The sequence below is a fragment of the Papio anubis genome, chromosome 14 (assembly GCF_008728515.1).
Source record: "Papio anubis isolate 15944 chromosome 14, Panubis1.0, whole genome shotgun sequence".
Classification (NCBI taxonomy): domain Eukaryota; kingdom Metazoa; phylum Chordata; class Mammalia; order Primates; family Cercopithecidae; genus Papio; species Papio anubis.
In genome coordinates, this window is record NC_044989.1 from 89,549,525 (window position 1) to 89,569,246 (window position 19,722).

At 43.6% G+C, this 19,722-nt stretch overlaps 1 pseudogene across 1 annotated transcript; it reads left to right on the plus strand.

Annotated features, from left to right (window-relative positions):
- The first annotated feature begins 2,854 nt into the window (after window positions 1-2,854).
- Window positions 2,855-17,763, plus strand: LOC101007859 (annotated as a pseudogene). Its single transcript, XR_002516862.2, has 3 exons — window positions 2,855-2,909; window positions 3,034-3,178; window positions 15,654-17,763. The product of XR_002516862.2 is annotated as a general transcription factor IIF subunit 1 pseudogene (transcript).
- The last annotated feature ends 1,959 nt before the right edge of the window (window positions 17,764-19,722 follow it).

Genomic DNA, 19,722 nt, shown 5'->3' on the forward strand with positions numbered 1-19,722 from the left:
CAGATTAGAGAGTAGGGGCACATCTTGCATTGCCCTGAACACTTTGCATCTTTTCTACCATCCTCATCTCTCTGACCCAGTCCTTCCCTCTCAGATTGTGTCTTGTAAATCTGATTTCTTCCCCAATATGAAAACAAATGAACAAATATTCCCCTATTTTTCTCATATCCAGAGGATACAAGAATTAATCACATATCCAGAGAGTAAGAGAGTTAATCAAATGATTTATCCTAGAGCATTTACACATAGGAAGGATTTTGGTGCTAGCCATCTTTGCAGTGGAATGTTCTCTCTCTTGTTAAAATTGATAATAAAAAATGACAAGATAGAACTATTTGGAAGAACAGAGGGTGACCATGTCCTTAAGGAGGTAAAAGACATTCCTACTCCTTGTGTTAGTTTCCTACTCCTGCTGTCACAAGTTACTAGGATCTTACTTGTTTCATACAACACAAATTTATTATCTTACACAGTTCTGGAGGTGAGAAGTCTCACTGATTTAAAATCAAGGTATCAGTAGTGCTATATTCCTTCTGGAAGCTTCAGGGGAGAGAATCTGATTCTCAGCTTTTCATCTTCAAAGATAACCCCATGTTCCAGGCTGCATGGCCCCTTCCTTCATCACTGAAGCATCCCTCTCCATTGTCCCAGTTCCTCTCTGACTGTGACCCCCCTCCTCTCTCTTACAAAGACCTTTCTGATGATGCTGTCTTTCCCAGATAATTCTGGTGTGCCCTAAATTTTCTGAATATCCTTATGCATGAAAAAAATAATAATTGGCAAGAATTCAGACCATACTGTCCAAGAAAGAGGGTTTGTCCACTGTCTTAGGTTGGATTGTTCAGGGACAATAATGCCCATGCAGGCAGCATATTTATAATGCACCAGAAACACTGGGAGGAAACAAAGCAGTGAGACAAGAAAGAGAATAGGGACTCTGAAAGTCTCCTCAGCAAGGAGCTAACGCTGAGGATGACTGGAGCTTAAGCCCATGTGGAAACATGGGAAAATATCTTGCTATTATTCCACCTGAGAAGGGAGGGAGCTGGGGTATGTATACACCTCCCCTGTTCTCACTTATTTGGGGCTTTCCAGGAGGATGCTCATTTTAGGTGCTATGATAGGCCATGTGTTCAGGCAAGGCTGCCTTCTCCAGCTTCAGATAGAGCAGTGAGGAACAGATATGCCCATGGGGAGTCAGCAGATGTACCGCAAAAGGGAAAGGGAAACGGTAGCAAGAGAGACTGCTACATTCACCCACATACACACAAAAAATGTGTATTTCTATCCAGAACTGCTTCTTACTGAACCTAAATCTTAGCAGGCAGTTTGCCAGTAACTTCCCTTGAAATTCAGGCCCCTGGAAAGCAGCAGGAGATTTGTGCATAGACTATACCAATGTAGTCAGGTCACTCTTAGTCATGCAAGAGTAATGCTCCCTGGATTCCCCAGGCTCTAGTCTTCTCATGTCAGTGTAGTTGATTCCATTTTCCTTGCTACACAACCAGGCAGGGATGCCCCTAGGCAGAGGCAGATATGTGAGGTATAGGGGTTCAAATCTCTCTCTAAGTTTTATCCAGATTCAAAGTATTTCTCCAAGTAAATGGGCTGTGGCTTGGCCAGAGATGGAGACTCTCTTTCCTGAAAGTGGGGCAAGGAGGCAGACGTCTGAGTCAGGATGATGTCCCCACTCACTGCTAAAGAGTCAAAGAGGAAAGTGGCTTTGATGGTGCAGGGCAGGGACATGCACTGAGTAGCCGCCACTCTCACAGAAGAGGAGGTGTTCACTGACCTGGCCTTTCCCCAGGGCCTCTCCCTCACTTGCTTTCCAGGAAGCCAGGTTTTTTGAGAGCTGTACCTGAACACTCATGAACATTCTGGTGGGAAAGGCAGATCAGAGCATTAGGCAAGATGCATTACCTAGGTCTTCTTCCTTTGGAGGCAATTGATCATGAGGGTCTAGATTGGTTCAGAGTTTCAAGTTTATCCTGATTAAGGCTTCAACAGTTGGAGGAAGAAATGAGGTTTTTTTTAAGTAAACAGATCTAGCATTACTAGTCAACCCTTCATACTGATGACCTATGGGAAAGAATACCCAAGAAGGGCAGAAAATTGGGTAGAATAAGGGCAGCTGCAAACCAAGATGAAGCTGCTGCCCATTGAGACTCTGGGTATTAAAGAGACTCATAGCTCTGGATAATGGAAGGTGAGTGGCACAGGCACTGAGGAATCTCGGCATCATTATTGTGCCTCTGCAAGGAATTGCTTGAAAATATACTGGTAATAACGAATGTTTAAAGTCACTACAAATTCTTTGGAGTGTATTAAATATGCTTCTGATAAAGACCATTTTCCCCATATGAAACAATGGGAACCATGTGACAATCACAGAGGTGTTGTTAGTGTAGCGAATGGGATTCTTACTCACTCAACGTTCATTTAAGTAATGTGAAGATCTGACAGATGCATCCTCTAAGACTTTATTAGACATTCCCTACAAATGGTCATACTCTCCTGTATACCCCCAATACAACTCTAAAATATATTACTCCATGTAGTCCTTATATTTGTATGAAGTTTTGACTTCTTTCCCCAAAATATCACTTGTCACAACAGTGGATCTAGAAAGAAATACATTCCCTCCAGGCAAATCTACGCTGCCCTGGTCTGATCTGGGACCCTAAGGACATTGTTCCCATGCTGAGTTACTGAGATGAACCAGCCCTGCAGCTGTGCTCAGCCTGCCCCATCCCCTGCTGATTTGCATATTCCCAGAGCACAGCCCTCTGCCCTGAAGACTTCTTAATAGGCTAGTCACACCCTGTGCAGGAGTCAGTCCCAGTCAGGACACAGCATGGACATGAGTGTCCCCATTCAGCTCCTGGGGTTCCTGCTGCTCTGGTTCCCAGGTAAGGAAGGAGAACACTAGGAATTTACTCAGCCACTGTGCTCAGTACTACCTGGTTCTTCAGGGAAGTGCTCATATAATATGGTTAAAAGTGTAAATATTTGTTTTTGTGTTTCCAATCTCAGATGCCAGATGTGACATACAGATGACCCAGTCTCCATCTTCTCTGTCTGCATCTGTAGGAGACAGAGTCATCATTACTTGGCAGGTGATTCAGGGCATTAGCAACTATTTAAATAGGTATCGGCAGAAACCGGGGAAAGCAGATAAGTAAGTTTCTGATCCATGTTGCATCCAGTTTGCAGACGGGGGTCCCATCTCAGTTCAGTGACAGTGGATCTGGGACAGATTTCACTCTCACTATCAGCAACCTGCAGCCTGAAGATTTTACAATGTATTACCGTGAACAGGGGAGTAGTTTTCCTCTCCCAGTGTGACAACTCATAACAATCAACCCCCATGGAAGCAGATGAGTAAGGCTGGGCTGCCCAAGATGCTCCTCCTGGTGCCTCCATCTGTTGAGTTGTTTCTCAGATGCAGCCAGGTTTTGAAGAACATTGGGAAATTTTGGTAGATTGTGCTGAGGTGGCTCCTTTGAACCCACTCTCTTTCCTCCTCATCCCCAGCAGCACAGACTTGCAATGTCAGTCCTGATTTAATAAAGAGATTTGACCACCTGAGAAGTCTGTGTTATGGGACATTCAGAGTTATTATAGCAAAAGAGAAGCCACTCTAGCTGTTACAAGCAGGAATTGTTTTAAGTTATGGAATTAGTGTCTAAACTACAGCTTTTCAAAGCCTGTTCAATGTTAGTTAGGGAAGCAGATAGTAGAGATGGGATTCTCTGGGGCTCCTCTGGAAACCAGGGTGCACCCTGCCCTGCAGGTGTGGGCTGACTTACCACATGGTCCTTGTATCTGTCTGAGAAGCCCAGAGTGTGGGTGCTGATGCTCTTAGCCTCCTGCAGTATCTCTCTAGGTGATTCTCTAGTTCTTGACTAAGTCCACTTGCCTGTCTGCAGGTGTCAATGAGCATGGAGTCATTCTCTTCTGACTTCCAAATCTCATGGAAGGACTGCTCGCTGAACAACTCTACAGAAAAATATAGAGGGAAAAGTGGTTCCTAAGACGTGTTTTCAGAAGTGATGGTCATGACGAGGAACTGACAGCTGAAAGCCCAACATGGTCAGTATTTTCACAAAATAGTGAAAAACTTTGCCAGTTACGGATGGCCCCAGAATACATTTGAATGTGCTCTCACATGTTATGAGCAGGGCTCTATCATAGGAAGACAACTTTATTAAGTCATAGACACAGGAAATTGTATGACATATACAACAATCATTTTACAAACCAATGAAAAACATTTCTTGATAAAAACTAAAACAACAGAAAACTAAACATGGATGTAGGATTTTTTTCCTAATTACAAAAACTCTTTGCTACTCAAAATTTATGCAGAATCCAGCAGCATCATGAGCTCACTGAGAGCATGATACACATGCTAAATAGCAGAACGACCTTCAGTTAACTGAATGAGAATCTTCACTTAGCCATGGTAGTTGGTAACAGGTGATCTATAAAAGGCTTAAGAAGCTATGTACTATGTGATTTTTATTTCAGCTAAAGACATGTCATGGTGTCAGGTGCCTGTCCCAGCTACCCAGGAGACTGAGGCAAGAGAATAGTTGGAACCAGGGAGGTGGAGGTTGCAGTGAGCCAAGATCATGCCATTGCACTTCAGCCTGGGTGACAAGAGCAAAACTTTATTCCTGCCACCAAAGAAAAGAGATATATTATTGTCCTAATGAGGCTATTTAAAAAAATTTCAATGGAAAACCACATATTGCAAACATTCTCAGCTTTATTTTCTAATCAATGCAACATGAAATTTGAAAACATTTGGAAGATTGTAATGGTAGAGAAACATAATTATCTGTCCATGGAATAATAAAATACTTGATGTTTAAATGGAGCAACAGTTTGTAGGGACTTTGATAATTGCCAAGGTGAAAGAGTAACTTAAAATTGTATATTTCTGTGTTCAGAAGTTTTAGACTTCATTCACCAGTTCAACTTGGTTCTGGGAGGTTGCTCACTCCTGCAAAACTTGCATTAGAATGTGGCACCTGGTTAGTTACTGCCCTTTAGCCTTGACCTTAGATGAATACAATTCATAGGCTAGAGACAAGCTTGGTTCCCTGAAGCAGAACCACCCAGCTGAGCCCTGCCTTGAAGAGCCAAGTTAATATTAAAATGAACATCCACAAATACAATACAACTTAATGGAAGACACTGACTTTTAAATAGTTGGTTACCAATCATTGTTGTGCAAAAAACTGACAAATGTAATATTTATGTATTTACACATACAAGATGTATTTTGTTATAATTAATGGCATTAGTATAAATGTTTAGTAATCTATTTATAAAGCTACCAAGGAGAGTTTTTAAAAGAAATTTAAAAAATAATATTTCAATAAAAATAGTAAAATTTACCTTATTAATGGAAATCCACACATATATAAAAACATGAATATAGGTGCTATATATATTTATTTGATAAATAGTTGGGTGCACATAGTTCCATATGTATATAGTCATGGCTAAATAAGGTCCTTTACATACATATATAAGCAACTGAATATCTGTACATAAAGAATAAACAAAGTTGGACTTCTTCACATCATATACACAAACTAACTCAAAATGCTACAGAGACCTAAATGTGAAAGGTAAAATAATAATGCTCTTTTAAGACAACTGAGATGTCAATCTTTGTGACTCTGAATGAGGCAATAGTTTCTTACATATGACACCAAAAAAACAAGCAATCAAAGGAAAAAATGATGAACTTCACTTTATCAAATGTAATAACTTTTATTCCCTAATGGACACTGAGAAGAAAGTGAAAAGACAACCCATATATCATATATCTGATGAGGAACCACCACCCAGAATATGTAAATAACTCTTATAATTCAATAATAAACATTGAAAAACACTTCTCAACTACAAATTGGGAAAAAAAAGATCTGTACAGAAGTTTATCAAAGAAGATATATACAGAGTCAATAAGTACATGAAAAGAGACTCAACATCCTTAGTCACTGGAAAAATGACAAACCGCAATCAGATATCTCCTCACATAACACTGGGATGGCAATCATAATCACAATAATAAACTGGAATATGTCAAGTGTTGGTAAGAATGTGAAGAGATTGGAACAATAATGGTTATTTATTTTTGGAGATGAGCTTTGTCCGTGTTGCCCAAGCTTGTCTTGAACTCCTGAGCTCAAGCAATCTGCCCACCTAGGCCTCCCAAACTACTGAGGTTACAGGTATGAGCCACCATAACCAGCCAGTAATAATTAATTTTATGCATCAACATAACTGGGCTAAAGAGTGCCCTGATAGCTGGTAACACATTACTTCTGGGTGAGTCTGTGAGGGTGTTTCCAGAAGAGATTAGCATTTGAATCAGTAGAGTGAATAAAGAAGATTGGCCTCAGCAATGTGGGCAGAAATCATTTAATTCCTTCAGGGTACAAATGGAAGACAAAGGTGGAGGAAATGTACATTCAGTATTTTTTTAAAATGTGATGTTCATCTTCTGTCCTCAAACATCAGTGTTCTTGGTTCTTGGGCATTCACACTCAGACTGTGACTATCATCATTGGACCTCCAGTTTTCAGGCCTCTTTGAAGGGCCTCTTTTAAGGGCTCTTTGAAGGACAATTGGCCTTCAATTAAAAAACACGACACTTAATATGCTCCTTAGAAGTACTAATAAATGCAACACAGAGCTTAAAGATATGAAATATTACAGAACACAATGGGAGACAACACAGTGTGAGTAGCAAGAGCAGGAGCTGAGCGGCCATTATCATCGTTAGCCCTCATGTGATAGCATGTAGTCACTATAGAATCTACTTTGATGTGAGACAGGGGATAAGTTCTAAACCCACTCAACGTGGTTGGACACACCTAAAAAATGAACAAGCTCAAAATCTACATGATGGTGATATCCCAAGGGGCTATACTCTTAAATCAAAGTGGTGAAAAATAAATGATTCCCAAAACTGAAAGTGGATACCAAGCCGAATCAGAAGACAATCAAATTGCCAATTACAAAGAAGCCTCAAAATAAGGTGGAATAAAGACAAGGTTTCTGTGTCTGTGCCTCAGCAGTGAGAAACAGGCAGGTGGCCTTGGTGGTGTGGGTGGCTCTGTTCCATAAGTTCACTCATGTGGTCAGAAGGCATGACCACCCTCAGCACACAGCCTTCCTCCTTCCTGACAGTCACTGCCCCGATGCCCATTCTCAGCAGCAAGAGTGGAACAGAGTGGAGAAAAAGCTGTTCTCTTCTAAAGATCAAAGAAAACTTGAGCTTTGCATCAGGGATAAATGTTCTTTTGCATAAGGCACACATTTGTGAAATGTTTTGCTGTGTAAATCTCATGAAAAACTCACATTTTGTTTGTTTTAATTTGAAAATGTATTTACACATTATTTGGAAATAACTTGGAATATAGTGTCATATTTTGGCAGCCTATTTGAAGTCGTCATTTTCTGTTGACATTTACTGCCCAAAAGTAATCTGTAAAACAGACTTTTATTTGTGACTAACATGTCTCCTCTGAAAGGAATCTATCTTTTTATCTCTTCAGACTTTTTAAGCTCTTCAGTTGGCCTTTTGTTTTTAAAATATTCCATGAATTCAGTTTAAAATATTATTTATGTAAATTAATGAATTAGCTTTCACTATTACAAAATAAAAAATCATATATGTTTCCATGTGAAACACCTGCCCCTCGAGGGCAAACAAATCCCACAATGAGAAACAGAGAGCGCCATGAACAAAGAAATACTGGGAATGGAAGGGTGATGGTGTGTCACTGTCAACAGGGAACCCTAAGGCTAAAACAGGGTCTCATGTGTGACCTGGAGAACGTGGAAGGACTGACGGAGTGCTGAGTTGTGGGGAGAATCTGATCTGTGCTCTGTGCTCTGAGACTGGAAGCTAGACCCTGACCACCAGTGTAGCTGCAGGAAATAATCGAGCTAGATGGGTTAAAAGGAGTTCATAAGCTTGAAACCCCATCCAACAGAATTAGTGTTCTTATCAGAATAAAATCCAGAGAGCTCTCTTCTTCCCCGTCTCTCTCTTTTTCTCTTGCTCCCACCCTTATCCCCATCTCTCCATCATTGTCTATGAACCAAGAAGAAGGTTCTCAATAGAAAGTGAACCCTGCTGGACCTTGATCTTGGACTTCCAGCCACCAAAAGATGTTAAAATAAATTTCTATTGTTTAAGCCATCTGGGCTAGAGTACCTTGGAGTGGCAGGGGGAGCCGAGTAATCTACCATCCCCACTCCACCTGAGCAGAATCAGCATCAGGAGGCTCCTGGTGGATGTGGGGGCCAGCTTTGCTCCTCTTCTATCTGCTATCTGACTCTCTGGTGAGGAGAAAGGACTCAGGCTTCATCCTCAGTTTGGTTGCATTAAACACAAATGTTTCCTTCACAAACAGATAATTAGCCTGCTTTGGTTTCTAATTAGAATTACTTCGAACTGCAAGAATGACTTGTTGCAGTTAATATTTTGTGATGTTCACATTGGGTCTCCATTTAGATGTCAGTGGGGACATTGTATGGACCCCGTCTCCAACTCCCCTCTCTGTGTCCCAGGAGGGAGGGTCACTGTCACCTGCATATCTGGCTAGAGTATGAACAGTGTCCTAGTCTGCCACCAGCTGAACACGGCTCCTTCTTTGAGCCCCTGCTGGCTCGTGCTGCCCCTGTACACAAGGCCTGGGTCAGGGGTGCTGGACCCGGACAGACGTGTCTCTGTCCATCAGCAGCTGAGCTTTTTAAATGGTAGTTCATTCTAAATAGAGTCCTGGCAGTCCTGTGAGCCACAATAGCTGGGCAGAGATCTCACATCGCTCCAGCCAGAGGGCAGGCTGCCAATGAACTGTGGAGTGTTTTTTTCCTGTGAACACAGTCACTGAGTCACCTGTGCTGCTCTGTCTGTTGGGAGGCCCCAGGAGAGGAAGTACCCATACTGATCCTTAGCATAAAACGTCCCTGCACCTAGGAGTCCAGATCCACTACCCCTCTCTCCAGCACCTGCATCTCTGAGCACTTCAGAACCCCCATGGGTCTCTCAGCATTCTCAGCCTTGGGCCATCAGAGCTTGGCCCAGCAGGGACATTGGGGAGGATCCTCAGCTTTATGACCCTTGCGCTCTGTGGTGGGAAAGGGGCCATGGGGTGGCACATCACTGTTGGTTTTCATTGTTCATGCTCAATTTATCAAAATACCTTATACCAACAATTAAAGTGATACCTATTTATATGTAAATTTGAATATTATATTTATTCCTAATTTAGATGCATAGTATATACAAAAATATCAATACAATACACATCTAAAATATTACATATAATTAATATGTCAAGTTTGTTACAAATACACATATACATAGTCACATAACTCTATGTTCATTTATTTCACATATGCTAATTTTTCCTTCTAACTATAACAGAATCTGGGACTCTGGGATCATTTACTGACCTCTTTGGCTCCAGCACAGTCCTGATCATTGAGGACCAGTGAGGACAGAGCTAAGGGCAGCCGGACCCAGGAGCCCAGGCCCAGCCCTAAGGCCCTGGCCTCTGAGACTTTCACCCTGGCAGTAGACTCTGCGTGGCGCAGCACCTATGAGTGTGTGAACAGTTTCCTTCCCTGAAGCTCCTTTGAGACAGCACCATGGGCCGGGCCTTTGGTTCCTCCCAGGTCCTTAGTCCCGTTGCTCTGGAGGGCAACTGCTTCCTCCACAGCCCAGAGCCAAAGCCCAGCAGCTCTCAGGCAGTGCAAGCCTGACCTTAGTCCTGGTTTGAAGATCTTATTATAAATGTCTCCTTTCCTCATTTATTCTGGTAACTGAGAGTCTGTCCCCGAGTTAAATGCATAGGCTATGTTTCCACAATTGCTGATGCTGATGAGGTCATGTGAGAATTTGAAATTTGACTTTATTTTCATCAGCAGGACCTGGATTCTTTTAATATTGCCAGTTGAAGATGCCCATAGATTGCCTCCTCCTCATACAACTTTTCTTAGAGGCACAGTGCAATTTAAAATGTGGCAAAGCTTTTGACACCTACAGAGCAGCCACTCCCTCCTTTTCTAGTGCATAGGGCACTGGCTCTGTCCTGTTTTGTGTGACAACGACACTGAACCTCTCCCAGCCCAGGATAGGAGTCTTCAGGTGCACATGTGATCAGCTCGGCAGTGAGATATCAGGCATGTGAAGCACGGGCAGGGCTTCTGGAGAAAATGGTGATTCTTCATAAAAAAGGGAAGTTGAAGAGCTTTGCCCTGTATTTCCTCCTGGGACAGTTACCAGAGGACATGAAGTTTAGAGCCTCTGCAGCCCTCTTGAGACCACGAGGCCTTGACCCCAGACAGAAATGCCAATGTGGTCAAAGTAACAAAGCAGAAATCTAGAAAGATTCCGGAGGCTGTCTGGCGTCAGCAGGCTGCTGCACGAACCCTCAGTGCTCCAACTCTCTGAAATTATCTCATTGTTTAAACCATTGCTTTTCTTTCTTTCACTTGTTTCTAAAATTATCCTAACTTATCTATAAATGACACTTAAGAGAAAGAGCTTTACTGGGTCATGAACCTGCTCTTTAGAATAAGAAATGCATTATTATGTGTGTGGGTGTTTGTGGATGTCAGAGGCAGGAAAAGCAGGAACCAGAATAAGTGATGTGCTCCCCTGACATCTTGGTGCTTCTGTGTCCATGGCTAGGGAAAGCACAACAACATTACAGAGTTTATAAATTCTGCTCTCTTCTTGTCTTTATTTCTCTTTTTATATCCTAAGCATGAACATCCCCTTGTTGTCCTTAATTCCTCCCTCCATTAAGGTCATGAAATTAGAATTGTGGTCAAGAAAGAGACAAGAACACTTGGAGAAGACATAAAATCTGGAGATTGTATACATCTCCTCAACACCACCATAAGGTTTACAGGATTCTCTTCTTTTTCCGGGGTTTTTGAAATGAAGATTCTGACTGCTCTAGTCACTTTTCTGTCAGAGGTGGCATTTGGAGAGATTACAAAGAAAGCTTCCAGGCAGTGAGTGCTGGATTCAAAACAGTGTAGCTGGAGGTTGGGTCTGGATTCTCAGCATGAAGGAGGCCAGAATGTGTCTTGGGAAACACTGTGGATGTGGGAAGAAAGGACACAGAATTCAGACTGGTGGCCACAGCCTTTGGAGCCAAAGAGTAACACAAATGGGGCTCAAAGACAAGCCAGACTAAAAGTGTTATAGTCAACTGTCATTTTGATTATCTTTCTCATGCCACACATAAAAAGGTAGGTAGAAATTTTTATGGTAAAAATAATGTGTAGGAAACTTCATTGCCTTTAGGGAAACACTTAGTAGTTGTAGAATAAATATTTAAAAATTTGATTTGAAAATGATATTTAGCTACTAATATCTTACATACTCTATTCTAAGATATTCAAACATGCAGAGAAAGGGGACTGGAGATATATATATATATGTATGTGTGTGTGTGTGTATATATATATGTATACATTCTGAATTTGGAAGAAGTATTTAGGGTTGGAACAGCAGCTTGGTGAAAGGAGAAAGGCCCTGATTCTGTCCACATTTCTGCTTTGTCACCTTTACCACATTGGATTTTCTGCTTTGGCTCAATGCCTCATGGTCTCTACAGGACTGCAGTGGCTCTAAGCTTCATGCATATATATGTATAAACTTCATACATGTATACACATATTTAAACTTATATACATTTATCAGACTAATATATATATACATATACAAACATATTTATCTGATAAATATATATATTCATATCTCTATATGCATATATATATGTATATTTATCTCTACACATTCACACACATATACTTCAAGGTATATCATCTGGTTAAATCCTCAGGGCACCCCATGATATGCATAGTTCTCTAGTTCACAGGGAAGGAGACCAATTACCAGACCTCCTGGGTGGTGTGCCCAAAGTCACATGATCAGCACGTGCGTGGCTGGGATGTCACCCAAATCTGCCTGCCCTTATTATATTCCTTTCATGCAGCCATTTTCATCCCATGGTTGAGCCCACAGGCTGTAAAAAGGGAGAAGACACTGTAGGGACAGTGTGGACTCCACAGCTCCCTGTTGCCTCTGCCTCACACCATGCTGACCTTAATCATAAACTAGCTTTATCTGCAGTTTCCTCTAAAAACACAAGTCTGTCAATGCCTTTATCAACTGTGAATGATTTTATTTTGGACTTGTGAGCAAGAACACTTCTTTCTTTTCTCTGACACTTTCTACATCTTCTATTTCTTTTTAAATCTCTCTGGTTCAGTCTGTCTCTCTCAGAATGTGTTCTGCAAGTTTAATTTGCCCTCCTAATATATATGCATATATAAAAAACCCTTCTCCCCTCACGTGCCGTGAGAGCTGACCCCTAGGCTCTTAAATACCCAGCTTGTTCAAGAGCCATTCAAGGGGTTTGACCCAAGACATTTTAAGAGAATTCTTAGGAGCATTCTGGTGCTATGCCGCCCCCTCCCTTCCAGCCCACAATAGGATGTATTCTGTCTCTTGTGAAAATTGATGGCAAATGATTACAAGATTCACTTTTCTTGGGAGAACAGAGAGCAACCAAGCACGCAGAAGAAAACAGACATCTCTTCCTCATGCACTAGTATCTTATTATTGTTGGAACAAATAAATATGTCCTCAATGGCTTCACACAACACAAATGTATTATTGTGTATTTCTGGAGGTCAGAAGTCTCGCTGAACTAAAATCACAGAGTGAGTAGGGCTGTATTCTTTCTGGAGGCTCCAAGGTAGAGAATCAGATACTATGCTTTTGTGTACAGGATGCCCTCACATTTCTGGCTTCATGACCCCATCCTTTCTCCCCCCAGCACCCCTCTCCATTGTTCTACCTCCTCTCTGACTGTGCCCCTCTTGCATTCCCTATTATAAGAACCCTTGTGATTACATTGGTTTGACCCAGATAATCCAGGATACTCTCCTGACCTCAAATTTCTTCACTTAATCACATCTGTCAAGTTCCTTGACATATAAAGTAACATTCCTAGATTTCAGATATTAGGACATGAATATCTTTGGGGTGGGGGGGGCATATTTGTCCCTAAACTAACTCTTATCATCTCCACAACTGTCCAATCCTAAATCTGAATGAAAACTCACAGGACAGATTTATGAGGCAAGAAAGCTAGAAATAATTTGGGACTTGGGGATCCACTGACCTGTGGCTTTTAAGAGTGAGAGAAATTTACTCCATTGCCTCTACTGTGGTCTTCATGGTATGTATCAATTTTTAGCTTTATTTTGTGAGTCACAAGAAAGGAATTACTGCATTTTGTCTGTTTGTTTGTTTACTTTGAGTTATGGGATATATATGCTGAATATGCAGGTTTGTTCCTTAGGTATACATGTGCCTTGGTGATTTGCTGCACCTATCAACCTGTCAACTAGGTTTTAAGCCCTGCATGCATCAGGTGTTCCTCCTAAAGCTCTCCCTCTCCTTGTCCCCTGTCCCCCCATAAGCCCCATTGTGTGATGTTCCTCTCCATGTGTCCATGTATTCTCATTGTTCAGCTCCCACTTACAAGTGAGAACATGCAGTGTTTGGTTTTCTATTCCTGTGTTAGTTTGCTGAGGATGGTGGTTTCCAGTTTCACCCATGTCCCTGCAAAGGACAAGAACTCATTCTTTTTTATGGCTGCATAGTATTCCATGGTGCATAAATGCTACATTTTCTTTATCCAGTCTATCACTGATGGGCATTTGGGTTGGTTCAAAGTCTTTGCTATTGTACATAGTTCTTTAATAAAGACAAGTGTGCATATGTCTTTATAGTAGAATGATTTATAGTCCTTTGGGTATATACCCATAATGGGGTTGCTGGGTCAAATGGTATTTCTGATTGTAGATCCTTGAGGAATTGACACACTGTCTTCCACAATGGCTGAACTAATTTACACTCCCTCCAAGAGTGTAAAAGCATTCCTATTTCTCCACATGCTCACCAGCATCTGTTGTTTCCTGACTTTTTAATGATTGCCATTCTAAGTGGTGTGAGATGGTATCTCACTGTGATTTGCATTTGCATTTATCTAATGGCCAGTGATGATGAGCTTTCTTTTGTATGTTTGTTGTCCGCATAAATGTCTTCTTTTGAGAAGTGTCTGTTTATATCTTTTGCCCACTTTTTGATGGGGTTGTTTGTTTTTTTTCTTGTAAATTTGTTTAAGTTCATTGTAGATTCTGGATATTAGGCCTTTGTCAGTTGGACAGATTGAAAAAGTTTTCTCCCATTCTCTAGGTTGCCTATTCACTCTGATGATAGTTTCTTTTGCTGAGCAGAAGCTCTTTAGTTTAATTAGATTCCATTTGTCAATGTTGGCTTTTACTGCAATTGCTTTTGGTGTTTTAATCATGAAGTCTTTGCCCATGCCTACATCCTAATGGTATTGCCTAAGTTTTCTTTGTATAAATTAAATCTAAGATAGATTAGCAAAAGGGAATTAAGTACTTCCTGTTCTTTTTCCTCATCAAAAAGGGAGAAGTAATAAGGATTCACACAAGAGATACAGCCCTCTCATGAACTGGAATTTGTTCAGTGTCTTGGGTTGTGTCTACCAGCAGGAAGGATTTCTGTGCAGGCAGCATATTTACATTGGGAGGGAAGGCAGAAAGTGAGGCAGAGACCAGAGATGGATAATAAAAGCCACCTCAACAAGCCACCTAACTCTTAGGATCACTGAAGATGAACTCCATGTAGAAATATAGGGAAAATACCCCTGGGCTATTTCACCTGAGAGGGGAGGGAGTTGGGGTATGTATACATCTCCTCTTGTCATTACCCACTGAGGGCTTTCTGTCTTAATCTGTTTTGTACTATTATAACAGAATGCCTGAGACTGTAACTTAATAAAGAAGAGGAACCATTTTTCTCACATTTCTGGAGAAGTTGAAAATCAAGGAACTGGCAGTTTTGCATCCAATATCTGTGCTTTCAAGATGGAATTTTGAGCACTGTGTCTTTCAAAGGGAAGGAAGGCCACGGCCTGGAATGAATGGCAGAAGAGCAAAAGAGAAAGAGAGAGAAAGAAAGAGAGAGAGTGAGAGCCCACGTCCACAAGTGAGACAGACCAGGGATCCCTTCTTAGGGGCAACTGAATCTTTCCCAAGCATGGAAGTAAACGACAATCTTAGGTCCCTTTGAAGGAAATTCCAGGCACCTAGCTGGCCTTAAGAAATAAAAAAGTAACATGAGAAACAAGGAGGCAGTCATAACCCCTCCCCCCAAAAAAATAGCCAAAGAAGACAAAATCATGGGATGTTTGCTTTCCCTATACAAACTAAAGAATATATCTTAGCATATGTCTCCGACTTGTTTTTCAGAAGCATAGAACACCTCCAAATGGATCTACCAGCACATAGATCTCAAATAAGTGGGACTTGGGGACTGAACTCTGACCCTGGTTCTTTGTCCTAAATTTCTACCTGAAAGGCCTTAAGAAAGCCACATACGGGTTACCTTTTCCCAGTGCCAGAGGTGCCTAGGGTTGGGGTCTTCGCTCAGGGACAGAGACCCGACACTGAGCAGCGGCTTCCCCGGAATGGAGGAACATGCAAGCCAGAGGAGACTAAAGGAACCCGGGTCGGACCAGATGGGAACCACTGACCATTGCCCATGGCGGCCCTAGCCCTAGCAGCCAGAACGTCACTAAATACGTCGTTCGAGTCCCCAAGAATACAACCAAAAAATGTAACATCGTGGCTTTTAATGCAGCCAATAAAGTCAGCTTTGCTACGTGGAATCAGGCTCGGCTGAAGCGGGGCTTGAGCAATAAGAAAATCTACCAGAAGGAGGAGATGTCCGAATCGGCGCGGGCAGCGAGTTCAACCGCAAGCTTCGGGAGGAGGCTCGGAGGAAGAAGTACGGCATCGTCCTCAAGGAGTTCTGGCCCGAGGACCAGCCCTGGCTGCTCCCAGTCAACGGCAAATCGGGCAGGAAGTTCAAGGGCATCAAGAAGGGAGGGTGACAGATAACACGTCTTACTACATCTTCACCCAGTGCCCTGATGGGGCCTTGGAGGCCTTCCCCGTGCACAACTGGTACAATTTCACTCTGCTGGCCCGGTAGGCACCGCACGCTCACTGCCGAGGAGGCCGAGGAGGAGGGGGAGGGGAGGAACAAGGTGCTGAACCACTTCAGCATCATGCAGCAGCGGCGGCTCAAGGATCAGGACCAGGACGAGGACGAGGGGAAGGAGAAACGCGGTCGCAGGAAGGCAAAGGAGCTGCGCATCCACGACCTGGAGATGTCATCCGATGCCAGCCATGCCAGCGGTGAGGAGAGTGGCAGAGCCCCCAAGGCCAAGAACAAGGAGCCACTGGCCAAGGGCGGCAGGAAAAAGAAGAAGAAGGGCTCAGACGATGAGGCCTTCGAGGACAGCTGTGATGGGGACTTCGAGGGCCAAGAGGTGGACAACATGTCGGACGGCTCCAGCAGCTCCCAGGATGAGCCTGAGAGCAAGGCCAAGGAGCTCCAGCAGGAGGAGCGGCCCAAGGGTATTGATGAGCAGAGCAACAGTAGTGAGGAGAGTGAGGAGGAGAAGTCGCCCGAGGAGGACAAGGAGTAGGAGGAGGAGGAGAAGGCGCCCACCCCGCAGGAGAAGAAGGGCAGGAAAGACAGCAGCTAGGAGTCAGACAGCTCAGAGGAGAGCGACATTGACAGCTAGGCCTCCTCGGCCCTCTTCATGGCGAGGAAGAAGACGAGAGAGTGGAAGCCATGGGAGAGTGGAAGCTGTCGGGAGGGAGCTGGAGGGGCAACAGCCGCCCAGGCATGCCCAGCGCAGAGGGCGGCAGCACCTCCTCCACGCTGCGGGCGACTACCAGCAAACTCGAGCAAGGGAAGCGGGTGAGCGAGATGCCTGCAGCCAAGCAGTTGCGGCTGGACGTGGTGCCCCAGAGCCTGTCCAGGAAGTCGACACCCTAGCCGCCATCTGGCAAGTCAACATCCAGCAGCGGCGACGTGCAGGTGACTGAGGATGCTGCGCGCCGCTACCTGACAGGGAAGTCCATGACCACTAAGGACCTGCTGAAAAAGTTCCAAACCAAGAAGACAGGGCTGATCAGCGAGCAGACAGTGAACGTACTGGCCCAGATCCTCAGGCGCCTCAACCCTGAGCGCAAGATGATCAGTGACAAAATGCCCTTCTCCCTCAAGGAGTGAGGCTCTGTCCAACACAGGGCTCTGCCCTCCAGAACTCAGGCTCTCACTGCCCCTTCGCCATCCTGGAGTGAGGCTCTATCCAGTACACGGGCTCTGCCCTCCAGAACTCAGGCTCTCACTGCCCCTTTGCCATCATGCTCCCGGACTCCCAGGACCCTGTAGTTAGCAATTCTGGAAAAGTTTAAGCCATCTCCTCCTCGGGCCGTTCCTTCTGGACTCTTCAGATGCCTGTTAGGCCTCCTTCTTATTGTCCTCTTTCTCCCAGCTCAGCCTCCCTCACACTGACCAAGGGCCTGTGCTGCTCACTGGGTAACTTCTACAGTCCTCCCTTCTGCCTCCCTAGGTCTCTCTTCAGCAGTGACTTATCCACCACATAGTCCATTAAGTCTTCAGTTTTGGCTGGGCATGATGATGAGTGCCTGCAGTCCCAGCTAATTGGGAGGCTTAGCCCAGTTCAAGGCTGCAGTGAACTACGATGGTGCCACTGCACTCCAGCCTGGGTGACAGAATGAGATCCTGGCACACACACACAAAAGTATCTAGGCATGGTGGCAGGCGCCTGTGGTCCTAGCTATTCTGTAGGCTGAGGCACGAGAATCACTTGAACCTGGGAGGTGGAGGTTGCTGTGAGCTGAGACCACGCCAGTGCACTCCAGCCTAGGCGACAGAGTGGGACTCAGTCTCAGGAAAAAAAAAAAAAAAAAAAAAAAAAAAGCCACATCCATGGGCCAGGGCGAATATTCTTTCAAGCTGACTCCAAATTTTTAAACAAAGCTTCTTTTCTAAACCAATTGCACATCAGAAAATGTTTGGATCTATTGATGTCTTGTAAGATATCCCACTGCTTCATGATATCCTGCCCTCTTAGGCCAAAAACAACGTGTAACCTCCATGTAATGATTTCTAACTTTGCCTGTAACTTCTGATTTCCTGAAGTTTATTTCTCCTTTTAAAAAACCCTTATCTGTAAGCCATCAGGCAGGTCAGGATGGAGGCGTTAGCTGCCGGTCTTCTTTGCTTGACGCCCGCAAATAAATGCCTTCCTTTTTCCTGCCGCAAACTCAGTGTGGATAATTGGTTATACTACACTGAGTGATCTAAATCCAGTTTATTTCCATAACATAAGCACTGCTCATAGTGGCATATATCTATTCATGAGGGCAGAACTCTCATGATTAAACACTTCCCATTAGGCCCTGTCTCTCAATTCTGTTGCCTTTGGGATTAAGGTAACAGCAGGTAGATTCAAGGGGACACAGTGAAACCATAGCACTGACTGAGGGAAGGCTCATTCTAAGCCCTGTGGTCTGTCATGCATGCAGGCAGAGCTGCTTTTCTCAGAGACGGCAGTGAGGGACAGAGATAGGAATGGGAAACCAGCAGAAGCACAGTGAAAGCAAAAGGCCTGAATGCAGACATGGACTGATGCATCCATCTGGAAAAAAGCACCTGTACTTTCCACCTGGAGCTGCATCCCTCTGGAATGGTGTTTCCTGGCAGCTCAGTTGCAAGAGAAGGAATCTGGGAGATAACATCTCAAGATATGCTGCATTTGTGTGGTGCCTATTTCAAACTGAAAGCATCTAGAAAACATCAATTGGACAAAGACTCTTTTCCTACATCAGTTACTCTGGAAGGAAGCCAATTGTCATGAAAACTTTCCCTGGGAATGTTGATCTATCAGGGAATATTAACATGCACTAAAAGTTAAATTCAAAAGAGATTGGAAATTGACTTCATCCAGTCAATTATCTATTCTTTTAAGGACCCATTTATTTTATGTTACGCCACTTACTCTCCCTAGGTTGCCTACAGTCCCCACCTCCCTCTCCCCTATAAAGGATGTATAAACACCTGGACCTCACTGGGTTATCTGGGTAATCTCTCTCCTGTGATTTTTTCTTCTGCATGTTAAATAAATTTGTTCGCCTTTTTCTCCTATTATTTGTCTTTTGTCCATCCATTTTAAGCAAACCTTTAGAGGGCGAAATCAAACTTTCACATTTCACCCTACACAAGCAAGTTTCCTTAAAATTCAGGCCCCTAAATGGGCAGCAGGAGGGTGTGTGCAGATGCTACACCAGAGTCATTTGGCCACTTCTACTCATGAATCAGTAATACTCCCCAGAACCCCAGGCTGCAGCCCACTGATGCTGATGTAGGTGGATCCACTTCCTCTGCTGCTGAACCAGGCTGAGATGATGTGAGATATAATGGGTCCAAATCTGTGTCCGGTTTTATCCAAATCCAAGTGATTTCTCCATATACATGGGCATTTGCTTGACAGGAGATGGAGACTCTCTGTCCTGGATGTCAGACAGGAGGCTGGCATCTTGATCAGAATGTCCCCACTTACTGCTAAACAGTGAAAGAGAAAAGTGGCATTGATAGTGCAAGGAAGGGACATGTGCTGAGCAGCAGCTGCCCTCACTAGGAGAGAGGGTTCGCTGTACGAAATTCAGGCTCCAGAGGAGCTGCTCCGG